This window comes from Sturnus vulgaris, chromosome 7 (genome assembly GCF_052056855.1).
Source record: "Sturnus vulgaris isolate bStuVul1 chromosome 7, bStuVul1.hap1, whole genome shotgun sequence".
Taxonomy (NCBI): domain Eukaryota; kingdom Metazoa; phylum Chordata; class Aves; order Passeriformes; family Sturnidae; genus Sturnus; species Sturnus vulgaris.
Genome location: NC_142249.1, coordinates 20,981,705 through 20,990,539, shown reverse-complemented (window position 1 = coordinate 20,990,539; position 8,835 = coordinate 20,981,705). Strand labels below are relative to the sequence as shown.

The 8,835-nt window shown below is 38.4% G+C and overlaps 1 long non-coding RNA gene across 1 annotated transcript in view; it reads left to right on the top strand.

The window, feature by feature from the left end:
• The first annotated feature begins 530 nt into the window (after window positions 1-530).
• The window catches only part of LOC106855473 (uncharacterized), a 35,594-nt gene continuing 27,289 nt past the window's right edge, over window positions 531-8,835 (top strand). Inside the window, exon 1 of the long non-coding RNA XR_015804836.1 lies at window positions 531-723. This is a non-coding gene — a long non-coding RNA (uncharacterized LOC106855473). The remainder of the gene's footprint in view (window positions 724-8,835) is intronic.

Sequence of the window (8,835 nt, the reverse complement as noted above, 5' to 3'; positions counted from 1 at the left end):
ACTGAAATCAGTTTCAATCTATGTGAAAACAAAGCCTCCAAATTCTCTTTGTTGCATTTCTGTGACAGGTTTCATGCTCTGTTTTCCTGGCAACCTTCTGCCTGGGAAAGCAGCATTATGCAAATAAAACCTCAAATGGCAGCCACAGAAGGAAAATACAACACAATTTTTCTTGACATCTTGGTAATACAGGTAAGATCATGATATCACAAAACTAAATCAAGTTGTTTTTCTCAGGTGTAAACTCTGCCTCAGCTACATTTTAAAACCAGTTTTCCTATGATTTGGATGCACCCTGGCTGCAAAATTGTATTCATTCCAAATTTAGAAATATCATGCTTAAACAGTAGTTGGACTTTGCTGGTTTTGATAGGTGTTGGTGATTAAAGTGCCCATAAGGTGTGTGGGGCACTGCTGCTACAATAAAAAGTCTAAGTCTAATTGTTCTGAGGGTGTGGAGAGAAGCAGCAGGGGATGCTGGTAGGGACAGTAAAAGCTCAACAGGGTTACGGAAACCTGCCAAATCTCCATCCTCACTGCAGGGAGCTCCTGATGCTGCCAGGCTGTAAGGAAAACAGATGGCTGTTGCCTTTAAAGCCAGTAACATTAATTTCTGTGCCTGTTGTGTATTTTTGCTCCTTCCCCTCGATTTTCCAACTCTTGCAGTAGCTCCTGTAGCAGCCAGGCATTGGCAGACATGTTGGAAGGCAGCCACGCACACGGGTGAGTTTCAGCTGAAGATGATGGCTGCTTTGTTTTGGTTTTCCTTTTCCCCAAGCTGCCTCTACAATTTGGCAAAGGGATATCAGGATTAGAAATAGTGGGATTGGAGAACATGCCAGAAGCTATTAGAGGGAAAGAGGCAGAGCTATAGTAAATGTGGAGATGGAGCAGTGCCAGTAGGAGCATGGGCATGGCGGTTTGGATGCAATTAGTGCAGCCGGCCAAACATACCCTAACATGGACACTTCACAGCTACGTGCTGAATAATCCTCTATGTTGCGCTTATTTTCAGTGGGGTATAGCTAAAACCTGTAGATGGGGCCTTGTTTTTTCCTCAAAAACAGTAATAATGTGGATCTGGTAAGTCTGTAGCCGCTAGAAGTGATTTCGCAGAATGCTCTAAATCAAATCTCTGTATCTAACAGAGAAGAGCATGAGATGGAAAAAAATATTTACATTTGTTTGCACTGTATTTCAGCTATTCTGAATGACTGAAAGAGTTTGGGTTTTCTCCTTAGCTTTCTGAAACTTCTAATGCATTTGTATGCTGCTGTGAAGACTAAAAAAGCACCGCTTTGAAGGAAGACAGAAACATACAGGATGCTGAGTTAAAATTTTAGAATATAACTAAGAGAGCTCAAAGAAAGACAGTGGCTTGAGCAGAGTTAGGAATTCAATTAAATATATGCAGAGGTAGACATGCAGAATAATGATGGCATATGACTAACTTGTCACCTACCTTAGGGGAAAAATTCTGCCCTTGTGCAGGTTTCTGACTGTTGATCTCAAGCAATGAGTGTTCGTGCTTTTAATAGATGATTCTGATTTAGGCCAATGAAAGCTAATGGAAGCTTTTTCTAGTCTCTGAGGAAAGAATACCAGCCCAATCAAACAAGCAAATTTGGAGCTTGGCATCTGAATTGAATAGCAAAAGTGGATAATTTCCTCTTGCAAAAGCTGTGTGCCATCATTATTCTATGATACTCTAAAAATTTCATAATTAGTACTGACTTGTTATTTTTGCCATCTCCTGCATTTAATCATTTAGCCACTATTGCTGTCTACTAAGAGAGATACTAAAGCCACTTATTCAAAAGTCCTGTCTGGCTTGTCCAAAATAGAATACAATTCCTAAACCAGCAAAATATGATGCATACAGCTGCCCCAGCTAAGTAATTGTAGCAAATAATTCTAGATGCACAGCCACAAAACAAACTCAATAGAAACATCTAAGCATTCGACAAGCATTTATGTCTAATTTATATTCTTTTACATTTTTCTGTGGTGGCGTAGTTTATCATCATTCTTTTCTCTGGTCTCTGGTTTATGAGCCTCACAGGAGACAGCTAAATATAGCATAAAATAGCCACAGTGCATTAAATCACACACACACAAAAAAATCCCATTAATAAGCCCTAATGAAATTGTACTTATGACTCAATGGTAAGGTACTTAAGAGCTATAGATCAGTACATTTTATTAATGCTGTAGAACATGCTCCATCAAACTACCAAGTATATACAAACAGATGATTAAAACACCTGTAGATACTCATATAGGCTACATAGAACTGAAATTATCATCTGGACAAAAAAAATAACATCTCTCAAGAAAAGCTGTAGTATAGGTATCGATCATTAATTTATGACTTCCATTTAGGGATGGTCTGTGATTAAAGCACTATATTATTTCTTTGCTTTGAGTCACAAGTAACCCTGTCTCCCTTACAGTCTTTGAATCTGCAAGTAGCTGAAGGATTTGGTGCAGAGTGCACAATGTGAATGAACATTTGAAAATGAGTGGCAAGAATTTTCTTGGCTCATTAATATTAACACAATGTGGAATTGGAAAGAAGATAGGTATTGCTTTATAACCTTCTGTTCTCAAGGGTCTTAGAATTTTACATTTTATGTGCTGTATGTACAGGCTTTATTCCCCTGCAAAGAGAAATTACATTTTCTTCAAGCCCTTAACTTACAAGTTGGCACAGTGGCATGTGTGATAAGAGATACTAGACATCTGGAAGGGTATCTTGTTCCCTGTTGTGATGCTGCTGTTTATCTCATCTCTCCAAGCATGCATTTTTGAAAACGTATTCATGAGTTTAGTTCTCATTTTGTGCGAGGTTGTTGATACATGCAAATTTTTTTGGTGGGGGAGAAGGGCAACCTTGTTTATTACTATTATGCTATTGCAGTACTTAGTGCTGTTTTGGTGCAAGAACATCCTTGTCTGTGGGACAACTCTTTTAACTGTCTTGAGTGTGTAAGTTTTATATTAATTAAATGATTCATTGAGGGTCATAAATTCCGGTGAGAAGTGCTGTGTAATGCCCTTACACAAAGGAAAAGCATTACTAGCTGGATGGACAGGTGGGCATAAGAAATTTGGAAACTCTGAATGGGGTGAAAAGTTTTTTCTTTCCTGTAGTGCTTAGAGAGTGCCTAGACAGTGTAAAATGCCCAAATCTTATATCTTTAATCCAGTAACTGAGGAAGATGCAAAACCTCACAGTGGTGGGTTTAAAGGTTTGAGAGAAATTACTATCAGTCTGAAAATGTGGAATAAATTACTCGACTCCATCCTAAAAAGGAGGCCGAGGGACCTGCATTTTTTCTCACTGGTTTGATTCTGGGATGGGAAAATTTTCTCACAGCTGGGGGATTTAGTAATCTGGCTGCAGGCTTTGAACTGAAAATACGCCCTACTATCAAAGCTAGGTTCTTCAGGCCCTAATATGGGATTATGGTGATAACTGCATGGTTTAATAAAATGTTGTAGTTGAGATTTGAGCAGGAGCTGTTCAGATCATGCCAGCATAAGCACTGACCACAGCAACAGGACATGTAAACTCTCAGCCCTGCTTAGAGCAGAAGGCAACAGGCCAGTAAACAGGCAATGCTTCTAACAGATGCTGAGGTTATAAGACTTAAGGTTATAAGATGTTTAAAACCAGATTTTTACAAAAGCTGACATGGTAAAATCTTGTGGGTTTATACAGGCTGCATGACATATATTAATGCTCTACTTTGTGTAGGCACCAAGATCTAAATCAGTTTCAGGGAAAGAAAGAAAGAAGTCAAATGTTTAATCCAGACACTGCTCAAATTCACAATGTGTCTGAAGGTGGAAAGCCTGTGTGAACTTACTTCTAGAGGCAGTGAGTGAAATCCTACACTGATCATTTCAGGGAAAGAGAAGTCCTAAAACACCCAGTAAATCTGCCAAGGTTCTTTCCCTTCATTTCCCATTCAGAGCTAGAAATGGAGGAGAGAAATATATCACATGTGGTTTACTCCGTTGCTCATATTGTGGTACCTGCATTCTCAGAAAGCCCTAAAAGCTTTTATTTGTTCCAGTCACAAAGCAAACCTTCAAACTGTGACATTTTCAGTGAGAAATGAGTTCACACAATGTAATGGGATTGCTTTCATCACCTGAACCTCCTTCCTGAATTGCAGCTTGCTTCTCGCTTTGACTCAGCTACCCAGCAGTCCCTACTCCTGGGGTCAGCTGGAGTGTTTTCAAGATAATGGGCTAAAATCCAAGAATGTACCAAAAGCTGCCCAGTCACCAAATGCTCCTGAAATAATTTCAAACATTTTATGTTGTCAAACCCTTACAAATATAATTTCAACTAGTACAAAACATAATAAGACATACGGGCAAATTCTGTTCAAATAATTCATTGCCTTTGTAGCATCGACCTGCTTTTAATTTAGAATGTGTTCCTATTGTTTACTTTTTTGCAGCATTACTGGATAAGACTTGTGGACTTTTGCAACGCTTTATACAAACACCCTGAAACAACCTTTACTGAAACTAGGTTTTGTACTAGTTGAAATTTTATTTGTAAGGGTTTGATAAAACAAAATTAAGTGATACTCATCATACAGGTATTGTTGACTGGCAAAGTGGTGGAAAATGAGGAAAGAGGAGGAGGAGTGTGTGGGTAAGGATGGCTACTCTGTAGTAGCTAGCTGACTCTGATTTCAGAGAGGAAAAAATCTAATTTTTTTGAGGGGACTCCCTGAATTTGCACCTCGGGTTCCTAGAAGTACAGGTGTCTTGAGTCTGAAATGATGAAAATTTTAATGGAGTTCCAAGCTTTTCCATACATTTTTTTGTGAATGGTAGCTTTCCAGAAACCATCAAGGAAATGACTACTACTATTGAAGCTCTGCATGAGTTGTCTATTTTAGCAGGGTTCAGAGTTTCAAGAAAATCAAGTAACTGATAGATGAGTCACATCCCTGGTTGGCCTTAGGGCCAGCTGCCACACTGCATACATGAATGCACATGAGTCATGTCAATGCCTCGGGGAGGAGCTGGCTCCATGGGTTAGAGTAACATGACAGCTTGCTGGAAATTAGAGCAGAGAGAGGGGCCCTGTAGAAGTTTATAAGCAGAACAGGTGGCAGAAAGTAAGGGGTAATCACACATTTTAAAATTAAAAAGAAAAAAAATCTCTGGGGACTGTATGGCCCCAAAATCTTCAACTAGGTCTGGGAAGGCTCCTGTGAGATTCAAAGTCACCTTGCAGGAATACTTTGGCAGGCTGCTCTGCCCCCCAAAAACCTATTCCCTTAGTCTGCTGTACAGGATTTATATGCTTCACTGAATGTCCACCTGCTGCATGTGTATGTCAACAGCCAGCTTCCGAAGAGCCATTGCAGGGCAATGGGATTTTGGTGTTGTTTTGTCTTTGGGATAGACTTTTGGGATATATGCTGCAATTCCTTGGCTACATACAAGGCATAATGAGAAGCAGTTGAGAAATTATCTGAATAGTGTTGCTGCTTCTAGTAATAAGGAGTTAAAGGATGCAGATGCTCAACTGCATGATGCACTACTCTCAGATATTTTCAATACTGACTTTTAAACTTTTGTAACTAGAAGTCCAAACTGGCCTGGTGAAACAGATTCATGCCCTATGCTGTCAGCATAGCAGTGATACTGAGAGCACAGAGAAGTCTAGAAAACAACAAGATTTTTATTTCTTAAGAGCTAATCATTTGTATGAATAAAAAGAATGGAAATACGTGAATACAAAAAACTTGTTCTCTGGTATTTTAAGAATCTCTCCAGGTCTCATCAACAGGGTCTCAGTGTGGTAAGATTCCATTTTTCAGAGAAGATTTTATCCTTACATGCAATATATATAGCTGCTAAATAAAAAGGCAAACAATGGAATTTATCCAAAGCCTTGTTTTCACTTACAGTACTTCCTCTTTCCTTGCTTCCAGTTTGCCACTGCTTCAGCTCTGGGTAGTGGTGGTCTGCGTACATGCCTCATGTGAACAGTTGTAAGAATCTTCCCTGTACATTTCCATTTTTCTTAATTTTTTTCACTATTTTTTTATCCTTCCCACTTGCTGTTCACAGTGACTGACCGTTCACCTTTTGAAATATTGCTGGCATTCTTATTCTCTTATTCACTCTCTGCTTCTGAGCACCCAGGCCCTGAAAGTCGAAAAGCCAAGGCTGTGTGGCAGGTGGGCGAATGCTTCTTGTGCAAATACATTCATTTGCATTTGAATGTTTCATTTGCATACAAATGCTTTCATTCATAGGAATAAAAAGATTCTCTCCATGTGCACCATTTGTGCAGAGAAAAATTGGACTCATGAAAGTATTAAGAAAAGTAGGGGAGAGACCAGATCTCCCGCCATTTTCACTTTGGTACTATGTTTACAATCTGATAATATATGTCTGAGAAGAACTAAAATTCAATTTTCAAGTACTGTTGATTTTTAAATTTTTTGCTGCACAAGATTGTTGTTGGCTTTCCATGGTGTGCATACAGAGCCAAATGGTGTAGATTTAAAGTGGTCTTAATACTAACTGGAACCACAAGGAAGAACCAGAGTATAAATGAAACTATTATTATGGAGATAAAGAAGGTCAAATACTATTTCTCCTCAAAATTGCTGACATTGAGCAGAAACTCTGAAAGTCTTTTACTCTTACTTTTTATTATATCTGTAGTAGATAAATTTGTACTTAAGTCTGTGATTTTTAATACCCTTTACTTGACGTCATCACTAGCATAGACAGACGTGCTTCTTAACTTGGCTCACAATTCTGTATACAAGTCACTTTTCTATGATGAATTACCAGTCAAATGCAAAGTGTGTCAGAAAATGTAAATAGTATTATATATCTAAATAATTTGAGTGGTGCCATCAGCAAAGAAACGGTCATCATAAGAGATAAGGTCAGCCAATGCTTCAAAACAGACTACTGGCAACACTCAAAAATTACTTTTACTTTTTGACTTACATTTTAAGTGGGATGGGAAGAACTGTTGGAAGAACACACTTAAGTTTTGGAATTTTCCTTTATCTAGTAGATGTTGAGCAGACCAAAAACGTCTTTTAAAAATTTTCTAATATGATGGCTACTAATCTTTGTGATAAGAAAACCTAGAGCCTGTAATCTTCCACCAGAAACTTCTCTCTGGACACTGAACTGCTTCTTTTTATGTTCTGGTAGTCATGGCTCTGCTCAGATCAAAATGATCTGAAGAAAATTTTGAGGTAAAAAGAGGTGGTTATAGTGTTTTTTGAAACATTTAATCCCAGAATCTTGATTTTGTTCCAATTGTTTAGGAAATTAAATAGGTTAATGGAAAGGACATGTAACTGTGTAGTGACTGTTTTTTTCTGGCAGGCAGCACTTAAGCCATTCAATTACACTCCTAGGTGTGCAGTGAAAGATCAGGGCTGAGGATGCAGATGCTGCAAGGTTTATTAATTGGCTTCCTGTGTTTTGCAGAGTGTAATGGATGTGGTCTGGAATCTACTGGTTCAGTGCTTATGGTGGTTTTAGAGTAGCTGGTGCAGCACAGTATGAGTGACCAAAGCTATGAAACAGGTGCTTCTTTTACATATGCACTTTGTAACTGAGCTCGGTAGAAATATGTATTTGAATCTTAAAAGCCCTGATTAAGGGAGATTGTCACCCAGAAACTGACCATCAGGACAGTGACTACAGGGGAGGTATTTGGCAGAGAAGATGTTGGCTAACAGTCTAGTGCTTGTGGTGAAGAGAGAGCCAACAGCTCATCAGGTGGGGAGTGATGTGGTGAGACTGTCCTAAAATCCAGATAAGTTAAGTTTTCTAAAGTTAATATTTGCAGTGGCCTAAAGCAGAAGTAGGCATGGAAAAAGTTAGATTCTTCTTGTGCCTTGCACCTTCTCAGAGGCACCTCATAGCAGCGTAGAGGAGCTCTAACACTTTTATAAATCCAACACATTAACCAGATAATTTATAGTCATTACAGTCAATATGTGTTTCAAAAATCCAAGAAAAGAATAGGATGGGGTTATTCCTGGCCAGTGTTTGGAAAGATGAAAAAGAAATAACAGGAAGATGTTTCACAGCTTTTTCAGAACCACAACTCAAAGGAATCATTATAAAGTGAAGAAGTAAAGGCCGGTGTCGCCGCCTTGCACAGAAGGATCTAAAAACTTTTTGTATTTTCTATCTCTGATTTCATTACTCCTAATAACTCGTTTCCTGATGGAAGGTAAAGAGGCACCTGAAATATAGATTTGAGTCCTTTTAGTTAAACCTTTATCTCTTTGTCATAGTGGTTTTTTTCTTCTGTAGTTTCATTCATCTGCTCTACTGGAACTTTCAGTCGCACAGTGTTAAAATATGGCTGTTCTAAGCTAATATGCATTAACTTTTTAAAACCTGTTTTATACATAACCTATTGTATTAATATAAAACGTTAAGGCCATTTTTTCGTTTCCTGGGAATGGCCCATTACATTGTGAGCAATCTACTCTTGCTTTTTTAGAAAAGACTTTGAACTCAATACAAAAGGAAAATATAATCATGTACAACTATAAAGACTGCTTTTTTCCCTTTTGTGCAGAGTAACAGAGGTGGATGAGTAGCATGGTAATGAAGAGATGGACCGTCTTTATTAGGAGGCTCGGTGAAAGGGTTCTTTTCAGAACTTCAACTTTTCTTATCTTCTTAGTTTTCATGACGTCTATTCGGACTCTTTCCTTTTCTTGACTTTCTTTTAAATATGTCTAACAGACTAGCAAAGCCAAGCCAGTTCATTCTTCTTTCCAAAGAAGGCTAGACACAAGGTCT